Source organism: Cyprinus carpio, chromosome B14 (assembly GCF_018340385.1).
Source record: "Cyprinus carpio isolate SPL01 chromosome B14, ASM1834038v1, whole genome shotgun sequence".
In the NCBI taxonomy this organism is placed as follows: Eukaryota; Metazoa; Chordata; class Actinopteri; order Cypriniformes; family Cyprinidae; genus Cyprinus; species Cyprinus carpio.
In genome coordinates, this window is record NC_056610.1 from 27,161,241 (window position 1) to 27,177,061 (window position 15,821).

Genomic DNA, 15,821 nt, shown 5'->3' on the forward strand with positions numbered 1-15,821 from the left:
TAACTAGAGGCATGTGCACCAAGCACCCTGTAAATCAGCATACATACAATAAAATACTTTTTTATTTTTAAAACTTAGCATGTAAATAGCTAGAACATAGGAATCAATCCTTTACTTGACCGTAGACAACTCTACGTTAGCATGTCGACACCATGGGAATAGAACCATTCTCAACCCGTGTCGATTAGAAAAATGAATAGAAATAGAACCCCATCCATATTTTCTCACTCATTTTTTAAAACAAAACTTTGCTTTGTTTTTTTAACCCCTCTCAAAAAAGAAGAATCGATCATTCACACAATCATTGTCACCACTCCACACCGCAGACAGCAAAGTTACGATGTCACTGTGGTATTCACTGAATAAAGGTGCTGTTTCACTTAGGTCTGCAAACTCTTGATGTGCCAGGCACACAAGAGTTTCAGCAGATTTGCAAGCATTACAAATATTGATGCTGCAAAAGGTCCAGTGCAATTCCTTCTAGCTATGTCCATCGGAGTAGCGTTGAATGGATTTGTTACTCCGTCCCTCAGTAGTAGCTAGAAATAAGTCCAGTAATGTCCGTGCATGCAAAGCCATGCACAATATTTTGTCCCTCTCCCTGGGCGGCTTCCCTGCAGCTTGTGTCCACCGGCCAGTAGGAGGAACAATGTGAAAACTTGACTTGTTGCACACAAAGTGGAATTTGTTTCACATTTGTACATCACATTGAAACACATTTGAAATGACATGTCCAAGAATTGCATTCACAAACTCAAAGCCCAATGTAGTCTGAATTCAGTCGTTTTTGTTATTGTGTCTGACTTTATGGTTACTGAGCTGGAAGATTGGAGAGTAAAGTGAATCAGCTGTGGTAAACATGCTGATATTGATACTTTTAGAAACTGGTCACTTTTTGAAATACCAAATATTGATTTATTATGTGAATACTTTACACACATTGGGCTTTGTGTGTATGATGCTGGATGACAAGCGTTGAGCTCTCTGTTGTTTCTTACTAAAAGGTTAATCTTTTTTCATGTCCTCAAAGTTCACAACTGAGGTTTTTCACTACAAGTGAATACAAATGCAAGTCTGTAAGTCAGTTTACACTTACAAAGTCAGAGCTGTAACTCTCACTCATAAGCTCATGTTACATTATAGCAGAAAGACATAAATTGATCTCTTAGTCCTCTTAGGACTTGTTTAAGACTGGTATATTGCATTGCTACCAAAGGGTTTTGCACCATTATCAACACAAATGAATGGATAATTAGATGAACAATTGTGAAACATGATGATTTACTCTCCATGGATTTGAGGAAGTTCAAGTCTTTTTTTGGCACTATATACATTATGTATATATTTATATAGTTAATTAATATTAACTTTTCAGCAAAAGTAGCTCCATGAAATATGACAATATGCCATACTTAATGAAGTAAGTCACAGACTTATTTTAGAACGGAGGATCACTTCCACTCCCATCTGAAAGACAAAAAGAATGAACGGGACAAAATGTTAAAACCAATAATAACATCAGTTTGACAAAAATGGCAACAAAGCAAAGTGATCAGCAAAAGGCCAGCTCTCACCTTTGCGGAAGCACTGTTGCGGTGCATGAATTTGGAGTTGATACAACTCAGGTTGTTGCCCCAAGCCGGGGGGTGATCGAGGGCACCTGCCCCAAACATGGGTTTCCAGGGCGGCCCAGCTCCTCGAGGAGGGACTGGGCGCAGGGCAGGCCGGGCGATGCGGGGGCTGACAGGCGAAGAGACAGGCAACAAAACTGGGGTGGTGGTGGGGGGAGGCAGTCAGCTGCAGTGGTGGAGATGTTGGTATGCCCGTGAACAGAGGCGATGATGCTACCTCTGTCTCCATGGCAACTTCACCTGCCGCCTTCCCATCTGCCATGTTGCCTGTGTTGACTGGCGACATCATAGCCCCTCGCCCGCCTCATTGTTACAGTGCGCCGATTGGACGCTACAGAACTGACCGGCACTCACAGCAGAGACCCCGTCAAAGTGCAAGGGTGGGCACCAGCACTCAGGACTGGAGGGGGAGGAGGGGGTGCTGGAGTGGGAGTAGGAAGAGGGGTGTCGGTGAGAGGGGAACGGAGGACGTGAGGTCCTGCAGAAGGGTCTCCAAGACACTCTCCTCAAACAGAGAGTCCATCATCAGGGAAGATGGGCAGGTCCAGGCCTTTCCAGGACTTCAGTGGGTAGAATTCACCCAACAGTGGGGATTGAATCAGTTCCCGCAGAATCAAGAGATGGAGACTGAGAGCGTTCAGAAATGGTGGAAGGAACCAGCTTGGTCAGGAGTGGATCTAGGTAGAAGCCCTCTACTAGTGTGCTGATGTGCTGGGCTAAAAGCGAGATCTCCCTTCTCTCTTTTTCTCTCTCACGTAGTGAGGAGAAGAAGGGTAGACTGGGCTGTTTTCCAGGTGAGGCTTCAGGTGTGAGGAGACCTTCTGGTGGACAAAGGGAGTGGCCCATGGGGGACGTCAACATACAGTGGACCACGGACTTCTGGTAAAGTCATAACTGTACAGTCACCATCACCTGGACTGTCAGGAGTAGGAGGGGAGTTTCTCATAGAGTGACCCCACTGCAAGGCTCCACTGGGAAGAGGATCTCTGTGGTCGGAGATGTTATATTGAGAGGCAAAATAGTTGAGAGTGTTGTCGTTGGAGGAGGTGGACTGCTTTGTGGGTTTGATGGCGCAGATGGAGAAAGAGATGGAGCCATTGTCGTTGTTACTGTTGCAGTTGGAGCAAGGGAGGTGGTGAGGTAGCCCCGGTAGGATCAAAGCTAAAATGAGGTTCCCCAAGGGGGAAACTGCTTCCACCTAGTTGAGGTGTGTAGGGGGGTGTGCACACGAACTCCTTGGTCTGTTGGGCCTGGGAGGTAGGCACAGGTGGAAGTTGGAAGGGGCAAGGCAGGTAGAAGAGGATCTATTTGGAATGCGGTGGCAGGCAGAATATTCTGAGTGAGGAAGTCCAAGTCAGACACTGTTGCAACCGTGACTGGAATGGGAGATGATGCAGAAGAAGGACTGGCCACAGTTTCACTGGGCTCATGTTGGAAGAAGCTCTCCTCTTCCAAAGAGGAGAGACTGGAACGTGGGCCACTCTCTAGTGTGCAGGCTCCATTGAGGAGCTTCCACCTTGTTCCTCAGTAGATCCTGCACTGCATGTGGCCGTGCTGAAGTCAAATGACTGACCAGAGAGGCCACTGCTTCCTGGTGTAACACACTTGGTCCGGGCTTGAGAGTGTTTTCTGGACTCTGTAAGCTTAGGCCTTTCTTGTTGGGAAGTGCTTGAGCCCAGCACCAAGGAAAGCTGGGTTTGTTCAGAGCTCAGCTGCTGCCTGATTGACCAAGCCTCTGTCTCACTGTGGCAAAGAGAAAAGAGACACAGAATTAATGATATTCTTACTTATTTCAGTTTTGGCCATTATTCTTGACTTAACAGATGTAGGCTGAGCCTTACCTGATGATGAAATTGTTACTGACAATAGGGGTTTCCCCAGTTTCCAGTTGCAAGACCATGTAAAGCCAGACCCATGAGTGATCTGCAGTCTCTACACGGACCACCATCTCAGCCCTGCCTTCTCCTCCCTCTTTTACTGTGTGTGGTAAAAAGATGGGTAAGTTAAGACATTTTCAACTTTTTGCAAGGTTTTGTGTCATGTCTTGATGGTTGGTCAGAAGTGCTTTTTAACTGCAGATGCACATTACTCTGTATTGCTTTCTGTAAGTGTCAAATGTTTGATAGCCAACTGTGAGCTAGAAGAGTGCTCATGCTGGACCTAACCAAGCAAATGTGGCTGAGTTTTGTGTGTTTAGTCATTCAGGAGTGAGACTCACATAGGCTGCAGTGCTGAGCTGAGGCATGTGAAAGATCCTGAGGATGCAGGAAGCTGTACCAAGATTGGGATCGCAGAGTCTCCACATTTAGACCCAAATAAACATTCACACTGTAAGTAGCAAAAAAAAGGGAAAATGTAAGAAAATTCTTTTTTTTTTTTTTCAAAGCACATTTATTAGTTAGTACATCACAGGATTTATAAAATGACTTCAGTCATTTAACCTCACCTGTCTTGTGCTTCCTGAAGTCTCATGTCACGGCTGTGCTGAGAATGGAAACATGGCAGGAAGAAGCTGCTCTCTAGTGCTGGAGCTGAAGGTGGTTCTCTGTCTGGGGCAGTTCCACCTTGGGAAGTGTGAGGCTCCAGAGGAGCACAGAAACAATATCCACACTGGGTTGGAAGTCCAATAGGCTCCTGGGGAAGACTCGGTGGGAGTTTGTGACAGGCAGCGGGCACGGATTAAAACAAGCTTATTGCCTGCACTCTGCCTACGCACTGATTTGGAGGTGTTGAATCTGCAGCGGAACAGACGATCTAAAGAGGAAAGGCACAAAAATAATGAGCACATAGATATCTCATATGTATTATATCTCAAATGTGTGCCATTTTTTAAGGTCTTACCTGTGTCAGGTGAAGTTGGAGGCACCAAGTTACTCCTCATAATAAAATGGTCTGCAGTGTCTATTATGTCGTACACACTGTCCCCTTGAGCGACCAAATCTACCTAAATATTCAAAAAAGAATACAATGTGGGTGAACTTCCTCTTTCATTCATATTGCTTATGAATAGGCTGAAATAACTTGAGATGAAAGGGGGAGGGTATCTATAAACATTTAATGAGAATAACTTTTTTGTCTGTTTCACTCACCATTGAGTGTCCGAGATGCTCAGAGACGCTGTCTGACAGGTACAGTAACTTGCCTTCTCCAGTCAATAGCAGAAGAAAACCTGGCATCATTTGTACCAACTCATTCAGTTCATGAAATGTGAGGAATTCCGCAGTTTCCTCAGCACTGCTAGCTGCAGCTGTATCTGAAAGAAGTAATTTTAAGTCTGAATAAACTATTACATTTCATTCATAAGAAAAAGCAAATCCACAAATGCGATAGCACGATTTAATTTCAGCACCATGGACAGCGTTTCTGTTTCAGCACCATGGAGAGAAATGTCGTTTTAAAGCGCAGTTTGAACTACATGTTCTTTTGTATCTTAAACATAGTTCTCTAGTCGTATATTTATACGCATAAGCAGCTCAGATAGTGTTAAAAAAAATCAAGATGCACCTGTTGGCAACAACTCGTGGCAACAAGAGCCTAAAATGCAGCAATTCCTCAACACCTAATTCAAGGATTACAGAAAAGACTTTTATATTTTCCAAAACAACTGAAATTATATATTTACCTTGACTAAAGAAGACAGACTTTCTCGTGTACATGCAAGCCAGTGACATGATATGAAGATAGGACAGACGAGACTTGTCCGCATCGGAGATGGGCAACAAGTCCTTCAGGTTCCTCATTTCCGCGTTTATCTGGTCTCTTCGAGCTTTCGACGCTCCTTTTGTGGACCGATACATTGTGGTGACTGACGCTAAGGACTCTTACTGAGCTTCGCTAAAAGTGTAGACTAGGGTGCAAGTTGAGAAAAGTGTGAGGCTCCTTCCCAAAAGAGTTTAGGCGCGTTCCACAGGTGTGTCATCTCAGCACATGTCCAGAGTACGTCTGCTCTTCTCCTTTCGCCTGCCTGTCCCGGGTTTCCCCCCGCGGTTCCGCCACAGCGCCTTGCTCAGGTTGCGGACCGGAGGCTGGATGGATCTTTTCTCCGGGTCGGAGATTGAGTCAGTCGGCTGCTGCTGGAGCCGTTTCTCGCCCAGATATCCGGAGTCCGTAAATCTGGTGGAGTAACATTGCAAGCCGGTAACTTATATAGGCTGGGGCTTCACCAGTGTAGGGGGGCTCCCAACGCGCCAACACCGACGTAAAAAAAGAGCGCAGGGGAGGGGGATGGAGTATAAGGGGGGGCCCAGGGGGATTTATACGTTTCATATCAGTGTAAGCAATACTGAATCTCACTCGTCTCACCCCTCCCAAACCGTGAGCTCTGACTCTGCTCCGACGTCAGCATCCCCTCTCTCCGTTGATGACGTTGGCTTGAAATCGGGAGCTCCGGCGACGCAAAAAGCCCGATTTGGAACAAAACGAGCAATGGGCGGGGACAGAGTGAAACGTAGACGGAGTCACCGCACTCCGGTGTATAGACGTGTACAGAGAAGGGGGGTTCTGTTTCTGAGCTGCATACGAACTAGATAGAGGACTACTCTCCCCAAAATCCTCTTGGCAGTGCTGATTGCCTCCAACCGACCGAGTTCAGATATGATTCAGAAAATGACTTCGTGTTGTAGGGCTATTCCAATGTCTTGCATAGAAATGGTCATAGATGCAGAAAGTGTTTGCATGGAAGCACGGATGCAATCCTTGACATTAGTGCTGTAATTTCACGCATTGCTGCTTTATTTGCATCAGTTTCCACATCTGACAAGCTGTGTGACGACAGAATATATTAAGGGAATACAGTAGCCTACATTCACAAAAATGGCAGTTGTAGTAGCTCTGACAGCATGCGTGACAATGCGCTGCGCTTATTATGACTTTTAAATGCAGTAGTGCATGGGGTAATCGGACGAAACAGAAATCTCCTGCTAATTATTATAAATGCTTTATTTCTGTCCTTATAAGGGAACATTGGGCGAGCATAGACAAGGACAGCAGCACTTAGTTATGTCTTATTGAGCTTTGTGTGCGTAAAGGCGACATTGTGGGGAAGAGCCCAATGGCTCACTCAGAATCTATCCAGCGCAATATGTAGTCACAGTAATAGGGGACACTAATTGGTTTTCTCCATTATGAACTTGAGATGCTCCTGACGAAGGCAGTCTGAATGAGACAATAAGTTTTAAGAATTAAATGGACATCAGGTAGGGTTATCCAACATGCTTAACTCCAATGAATGATATTTTGTTCATGACGTGATATCTCTTAAAAAATACCCAATGTATGTCCGGGAAGTGTAATATATTTTGTCTAAATTGCATTCAAATACATGCAAATTACAAAAGTATATGTGGTAACACTGGTATTGTGCTATGTTTACACATTTTAATTCAACATGGTAAACACATAAGAAAACGTATTTAAAAAACAACAAAATTTGAAATCAATGCATAAAATATAGGTTAACGACTACACTCTCAAATTTCTGTCTACACGGTCACACATTCTCTGTTATCTAATGTCAGTTATGATCACAAAAATCAAATTTAAACCACATATCCAAATTTTGCTTTAAACTACCGAACCTCTGGGTGGGGGCGTGGTGTCATTTTACCCATGTAAGCTCATGTAATGGTGTTTAAAATGGTAGTTAAAACTTGAAACCACTCCCTGGTTTCCCCCTAATTAACGTAAAAACACCTGTCAAACCAATTGTTCATTATATGTCTCACAAGCTCTACTGACGCCTCTTTGCATCCTCTCTGGACAGTTGTTCAATCATAATCTCCGGACAAGCCGAGTGTTACAGTCTCGTGCAGAGAGACTCCAGCCCTCGCTGCGGTTCTGCCATTCGAGTCTATTCCTTTTCCAGAGAGGAAAGCGAAGTAGTCTGTTTAGGTGAAGGTGAGCTATTTTTAGCAACATGCAGAAACTCGAGTGCTTTTAGGAAAGTTACCACAGTGTTATCCTTGTGGCTTGCTGAGGTCATTCATTCAACGATGCATAAAGCAACGCGTTTCATTTTCATTCATGATAATTTGACCAGCAGCGATCAAATACATAATACAAATGGAGAGAATAGCTACTTTATTATTTTTTTTGTCAGAAACATGCTATTTTATACGAATGAATTAAACGTGTTCGTCACTCATTCACCGATCCGTCACAGAGGCACCCGCATTGTCTCTGAAACCTGTGTGCGCGCTTGATGAGGAGTTCGCTTTTTCTAAAATATAGTCCATGGCTAGTGTCTGACAAACGCACGCAGAAAGATTTCACCGTCCTCGGCGACACATTTAGTCTTCTTAATCACACATTTGTGTTTCGTTCGTCAAAAATAGATAGAGGAGTATTTGGGGGTTCGAATATTAATGGTCAGTGGTGTGGTTATTGATATCTGCGTGATAGGCTATCCCTTAAACAAAGCCTAAAATGGTTTGCGGGTTTGTTGGTCTCAGGATAGACTAGCTGTTCTTCCAGCCTAAATCCTGTCTTCATCCTAGCAAACAGACAAGCTGACGGAAGACCAGCATATTGGTATACACTGGTTTAAGATGTTTTTTCAGCAGACTTTACAATAGAGATGTTTTCAATAAGTTCTGATCACATTTATACAGAATTTGTGCAAATGTGGATTATAGAGGGAACATCAGACAGGACGACACAGCTGAAACACAAAAGGAATCCTGAGGGTGTTTGCTGGTACACATGACCATTAATTTGCCTCCAGGGTCTCAATTATCAAGAGTTAATGTCCTATTTGGTCAGCTCTAAACTAACTATTGACTATGCAAGATCACTGAATTAAAGTTTTACATTAGTTCCCTTTGATGGGATAGAAAGACCATCTTGTAGTTGGTCTAGACTAATTTAGGATGCACTCATATTCGTGGCAGAATATCCTCATGTAAGCTGATGCTGGTTATAGAATTCAGGCTAGATCCCTAATGGATACTGCATATCACAAGTGCACCATCCGGTGATTAAACCATGGCAGGTGGCACCAGTTAACAATTTCACCATCATGGAAAATAGTTGGTGGGTTTTTGTGTTTTTGAGCAGCCCACAGAGTGGATTCAGAAACCATTGAGCCATGCAAGGCTTTCTGTTTTTGGCTTTCTCAAGGTATATTTTGTATGAATTGCCTATGCTGTTGTGATATCTCAAACAGGAGCGACTGCATAATATGGAACACCATTGATATTGAGGGGGTTCCGTCAAGCACCCATTTCTTGTACATTGGTTGTATGTCAATTAGCACCCCTGAGTGCAAATTCTTTACAGTTAACCAGGGTGGTCACCGTATTTTAGGATCCAGTGCATGAACCGGAGATTCAAATGCAAAATGAAAAGTTTAAATCGAAATCCGATTTGGAAAAGCAAGTGAATGTAATGTCTGAATTTCTCCAAATCTGATTAGATGAAGAAAACAAAAACTCATCTGCTTATTGGATGGGCCTTGAGAGTGAGACATTTCTTTTTGGTTGAAATATGTCTTAAACCACATTCAATTCCAAAATCACCCACAAGTTAAAGGTGAGAAAGGCTTGAGTGGAGTGTTCTATAATGTTGCTTGGCAGACCCGTGACATCTGTCCAAAAATGTCTTAAAAAGTTTTTTGTAGTGGTCCATTTATAGTACAGTCAGGATATTCTAAGCATCTAGGCAAAAAACTGATAGTTTCGTGCCTTCCCGGATGCGTGTGATATCGTGTTTATACTGCAAAGCAGAGACGGTCATAATATTGGAACACCATTGGATATTGAGGGGTATGAATTGTTCTGCCATTCAGCACACCATTGAATTTGAGGGGGTTATCATTTCTTGTAAATTGGTTGTAGTCAATGAGCACCACTGAGTGCAATTCTTTACAGTTAAATGGGTGGTTCACCGTATTTTAGGATCCAGTGCATGAACTGGATTCAAATGCAAATGTAAAAGTTTAATCGAAACCGATTTGGAAAGCAAGTTATGTAATGCTGAATTTCTCCAAATCTATTCCGATGAAGAAACAAACTCATCTGCTTATTGGATGGCCTGAGAGTGAGTACATTTCTTTTTGGTGAAATATGTCTTAAACCACATTCAATTCAAAATCAAGTTAAAGGTGAGAAAGGCTTCAGAGTGGATGTTCTATAATAGTTGCTGTCAGACCCGTGTTACATCTTTCCAAAATGTTTTCAAAAGTTTTTGTAGAGGTTATGTTACAATCAGGATTTTCTGATCATCTAGGGGCAAAAGATAATAGTTGAGTGCCTGCCGGATGTGAGTAAATGGATAATGCCCAGTATGACATCCCTCTGTTATACCAGTATGTCGCTAGAAACAGGAAGATGTCATTTAGCCTGTGCCCCTGACGGGTTTTCTCATTCTTCTCCCTGTGGACACACACAAAAACATTAAAAAAAAAAAAAAAAAAACAAAAACATTAAAAAAAAAAAAAAAAAAAAAAGATTGTGAATTTCATTCTTAAAATCAATATGAGACTTGTGTGAAGGCAATTTCGAGATAAAAAAATTACAGTAATAATGGTGCATTTTTGAAATTAACCATCATGCCATGCGTTACAATACATATTTATTACGTTAAGACTCAGTTGAGGTAATTCAAAAGTCATCTGTTCAAGTTTAATTCTACTTTTCCATCAAAGAGTTTTGTAAGTGCAATCAAACTGCTCCAAAAGTAAGAAGAGCTAGAAAAAATACTGGTGAATGAGAAACAAAATGTCATTGGCCTCTTGTGCTGCTGAAGTATGCCTGTCCTCTATCTCAAGATTCTTTCTCCTCTGCACTGCTGTTTATTTTTACACAGAGAATCAAGGTCTTTACTCTGCCTCTTGAAAGAAAGGAGCTAACCTGTCGCCTAGCACAACACCTCCCACTCCTGCTGAAGCCAGAGGAAGAGAAGAAGGAAAGAGGAAGGACTGAAGCTGTCTATGAAACCAATAAGAGAGACAGAGGTAAAGAGTAGGATATGGGGTTGCCTTTTAAGTCAAGAGAGGCCAGCGCATCATGCCAGTGTGGGTATATTTGTGATATCCATAGTATACCGAGAGGCCGATGAAGTTGCACCTGTCGTGGCATTTAAATCATCTACATTTAAGTCTAAATTGTCTAATGCATTGTTCAGCCGTGTGCGCTGCTTGATTCATATAAACTGTTGTGAGTGAGCAGATGTAACACTCAGACAACCCACCACACTACCTCCCTCCCTTCCCCATTTCTGTCAGAGATACTGTCCCCAGCCTGCAGCCTGGTGTATTTTTAGACCCAGGGCTCAGAAACAGTGGGAAAATGTGGACTTTTGTTAAAGTATTTCTATCTCTCTATCTCTCTTTGGGTTTCTGTGAATGGTGACTACTAATTCATGACTTTTTCGTTGACAGATGTCAGTACTTGTTTTAGTTTTGCAGATATCTTGCCCTTTAAATCAGTTCTTTCACTGTTTTTAAGGAAAATTTCCACCAATCTATTTATAGTCCAGCAAAAGTGTTCTATAATTCCATAAGGTCTTTTTTTTCCCCTCTTGCTGTTTAAGCTCTCTACTCAATTCCAGCACTACATGCCAGCACATTGTGCTCTCACCCTCCTTTTTCACTCCCATCTCTCCTCTCCTTCGTAAGTTGTTGCTGATGCAAGGTTGCCATGGTGATGTGATGTAGATGTGTGACATCAAAACAGACCTCAAGCAGCAGATTTTTTCCCCCTTTCAGTCTGTCGCTCGCTCTCTATTCTCCAATCTCATTTCATATTAAGCCAAAGGCACTGCATTACAAAACAACTCCATGAGCTTCTGATCTAAACCAACCTCACACATGTAAGAAATATCCTTTTAACTGCGCATCCTGCAATTTCTCTTAAAATAATACGGCTCTTAGTGACCATAAGAGATCCATTATCCATCTTCGCCATTCAGGTTTGCCTTTGATAGTAGCCATCATTGATTCAGTGTGTGCGTCTTTGCCCATCTCTGTGCACTTCGATCTGAACGCATTGTCAATGTGTAGTGCAACTATAATCTTTGTAACAGTATTTGTAGTGCCCAGGTTTGTTCTTTGTCTTTCTAGTTGTGTATTTGTTGTTGGGGTCCACATTAAAAATCTAGGATTTATAAATTGAAAAATATTGAAAAAAGTGAAAAGTATTTTCTAAAATGCAAGTGAATGTTTTTAATCTATTAACATCTTGTGGGCTCGAAGTGAGTAATCAGATGTTTATTTTAATTTGCCAGTTCAACTATTCAGTCAAATTGTAATGTGCTGATAAAAATGTAATTTGTTATATAAAATATGTATGAAATTAGAAATGCAAATGCAAGGTCAACAAATCAATGGAAAAACAAGTGAATATGAAATTCCATAAAACATTGCATAACTATTAGAAGAGAAGAGAGTGGGCAGAGATGGTTAGAAAGAGGAAGAGAATGAGGCACAGGGAGGGGAGGGAGAAAGTAAGGTACTTCAGTGCCTTTTTTAGCTGTAGGCTAAAGTTACGATTATTGCTTTTATCCATCCTCAATTTCCCCTTGCCTCACTCTCTTTGCAAAGCAAATATGTTTGCCCAAGAACCGATATTTTCCCCATGATTAGTGATCATCTCAGCAGAATGAACACTTCCGCACCGTTGGCAGTAAGGAAGCAGAATGGCCCATATCATTCACCCTGGCTGGATTTGAACAATAGCTTTTTTTTTTGGCCGGCTGAATCACTGGTATGAATTTATGAATGGGGAGTCCATTACCTGACAGTTTTCCTCAATTCACGCTCCGAGTCATCTACACTGAATGGACATCCTGTAAGTTTTATTGTACTACTATATGAACACTTTCAGAACTTGACTTCCTCCCTATTCCGAAAAGACAATCTATTGAGAGCAAGCTACAAAAATAGTTTGTTCTGAACTTTCAAACCAAAACAAGCCAAGGGAGTTTAATACACCTAGAGAGAGTAATGTTATCATTCCCATTCATCTCAAAACCAGATGCTTGGCTGTGGTTGTTGTTAGCCAGTCAATTCATCCTAAGTGTCAGAGAGAGGATGGAAAATGTCATGAAAAGAAAGATTCTGACTGTTTTTGATGCATGCAAAAACTTTACTAACATGTCTCATGTATGTGTGTGTGTGTGTGTGTGTGTCAGGTGGGAAATGCAATGTAAATGAACATTATCAGGAAAAAATGTGCAAAAATTGCAGTATACTCAAAGGTACACCTTTATCTACCATTAAGGTACCAATATGCAACTTACTGAGGGTAGATACAGGTACATAGGTGTACCATTGAGGGCACATTCCCAGTTAAAAGCCATTAAGGTGTACACCACGTGCATTATATATGCTTTTGTGCTTTATGAACTGAATGAAAGTCATATAGTAGAGCAGTGGAATGTGAGTGTGATTTGCATTTTTGCAATATGTTGCTAAATCTGCCTGAAGCGTCATTTCGTTTTGCCACAGAAGCTGTTTTTTAACACCCTATGTTAACACTCAGCAGTCAGACTCTCACCCGCAGGCTTTTTCATGGTGACAGTCTCTCACACATTACTCATTCACTCATCATGAGGATAGACTCACTTTACAGACTCTCTCTCTCCAACTCTGACACAGATGAGCAGCATTAGTAAGTCCGAAAAGACATCTTTTCCCCTCTCTTTGGCACTTAGCATTAGGCCTCAAATCAAAATATGTGCATGAAATACAGCAAGCCATAAAGGGTTTTACATATTATGAGATTGCAATTATGATTCTGGATGCTTAGCGTTCATATATATATATAATTTTACTGTTTTAAAAAATATGCTCTCTTCCTCAATGAAGGAATTCTCTCTTTATTGCCTTCCCTCTGCTCGCACGCCCACGCAACCATAGCAACACATTGCCGTATCATAGTAACCACATTTACGCAGGGAGAAAAAATTAAGGGTGGGTTGTAGAGGTATCTTTTCACTGACCACCATGAGCATGTAGCTTGAAGATGGCTCCTCGTTTTCAATGTATGACAAGGGTGAGATTATAAAAATCATTTATCACTAAATTCAGATAAAGTTTGAATATCAAACCTATATTTTAAGGCTTTTTAATAGAGATGAAAGCATATAAAGAAATGTAGCACACTAACCAGATATTTGCTATAGCATCTTATTTGAAATTACTGTCAGTCCTGATTCTAGTTCCCAGTTTGTGAGCCATATAATATAATTAGCCCTCCTCGTTTGGTTCATCTGAATAGCCAATCAGTGGCAGATGAGGTAGATGACTCTTGTTATCAGAGTCACTCCAGCTCAGATGAGGCCCTAATCAAGGCGCGTCGGTAATATTCAGAGGTCAATTTAATTCCCTTAAACAAATGGCCCAATTATCAGTGACAAACATGTGTCCCTTTTCACTCTCCATCTGTGAAAAAGCCCCCGTCTGCCCTTCTATGGAGATCCTCCTTTATTCAGGGTGCAGTGGACTGAAGCTAATGAGACATGCTAATGGAGCAACTCTGTAAACCCCAATCACCCATTTGGAGCTAGTTATTCTCCACACGGACCTTGCTAACTGTCTGTCGAGGGTCGCAAAACATTACAACTGACACCTTTGTTTATAAAGACAATTGATATTTCTGATCTCATATCAGCTTTATTAGACAATCCTGCTGGAAAATCCAGTTTAAGCTGTGTTGATGTTCTTTGAAACATGATCGCTGGTTTTTAATTGGTGGACCATCAGTAAACCAGATACAAACTGCTTATGCCATCTTACAGAGATAATTTAGCCAAAAATGAAAATGTCGTCATTTTACACATTCTTGTCATTTCAAATCTATATGACACAAAAGATGGGATTATAAAATGTTAGTTTTTTTTTTTTTTTTTTAGTGTACAGCAATGAAAGTCAGTGTTTTGTTCCCTCATTATTTTTTATTTTATTTTATTTTTTACAAAAATATACAAATAATCTTTACATTATTAAAAATAAAGGTTCCAAAGGGTTTTTTGTTTTGTTTTTTCATCTATGCCACAGAAGAACCATTTTTGGTTCCCCAAAGAACCTTTCAGTGAACAATTAAATTTTAATTATTCAAATTAATTAAAAGAACTATTCTAAATAACCAGTTTCCACTATGAATAACCTATATGTTCAAAGCAAGCTTCCATTTTTTTTCCTTTTTGGGCGAACTGTCTTTTTAAAATGTCAAAGTTGGTTTTCGAGACCTGGTGGATGGTCAACCATCTAAACCAGTTCCAACTAGTTTAAACTTGATTGTTATCTGTCAGACTGACATGTTTATTTGGTGTTTATATTTAGAGCTACATGTAAAATTCCATTTTGCTTCGCCCACCACCTCCCCACACATGTTTAGCAAATATAGATATCATGAATACTTGTCTGTTGTTTGTAGTTAATGCAGCGGATGTCACGGATGGTGAGTGCTTGTTTTGTAATGGCCTAATGTGTTTGAAAAAGAGGCGGAGGGCAATAGTGTTTCCCCTTTTCATTCAAAAATAACCATGGATATCCAGGTAAATATAGTACTTTTGTCTCAATGACTGACAGCAGCTGTGTTTGTGGGGAATTTCCTGAGGGGTCCCGTATCTCAATTAATGTGCGCACTCAAGCATGAAGGGAAAAACTCTCTCGTTCCTGGCTATAAAAAAAAAAAAGCATTCGTTCCTGGCTGTGCAAAGAAATAATCAGATCAGCAGTTTTTTTGGAGTTGCCCAGACTTTTTGCCACACAGTTTCACTCTGGTGAGGACAAAATGAGAGATTGCAGACACAGCATTGAGAATCACCTTCCCAGCAAGAAAGTGATTAATTATTACAGACTGAACCAAATGCAGAAACCTGCCATTTTGAAAAAACATTTTGTTTTTGGCCTCAGCAGACAGGGAACATTCTCAAAATATTGTGTCCTATAAGGTTAATAGACACAAAAACAACATTTATACATTGTTAATAGAACATTATTCTGAAACTGTTTAGTTGGACGTTAGTCCTTTTTTTTTGTTACTACTCACTGCTAGTTTCAAATGGTTCAGAGGACATTCAAAAGTAACATTCCTATAATGTTTGTAAAATGATAAAATATTAATGTTTAAAAACATTTGAACATTCTGAGAACTTTCCTCACTTAATGAGAACGTTAGCAAACATTTTGAACATTTTTGTTAGTGGTGTTCAAAAGAAAGCAAAGTTCACATGATTCAAGGTAGATGA

General features: G+C 41.0%; 1 pseudogene; it reads right to left on the bottom strand.

The window, feature by feature from the left end:
* Positions 1–1,287: 1,287 nt before the first annotated feature.
* LOC122139677 lies at positions 1,288–5,804 on the bottom strand (annotated as a pseudogene).
* Positions 5,805–15,821: the final 10,017 nt, after the last annotated feature.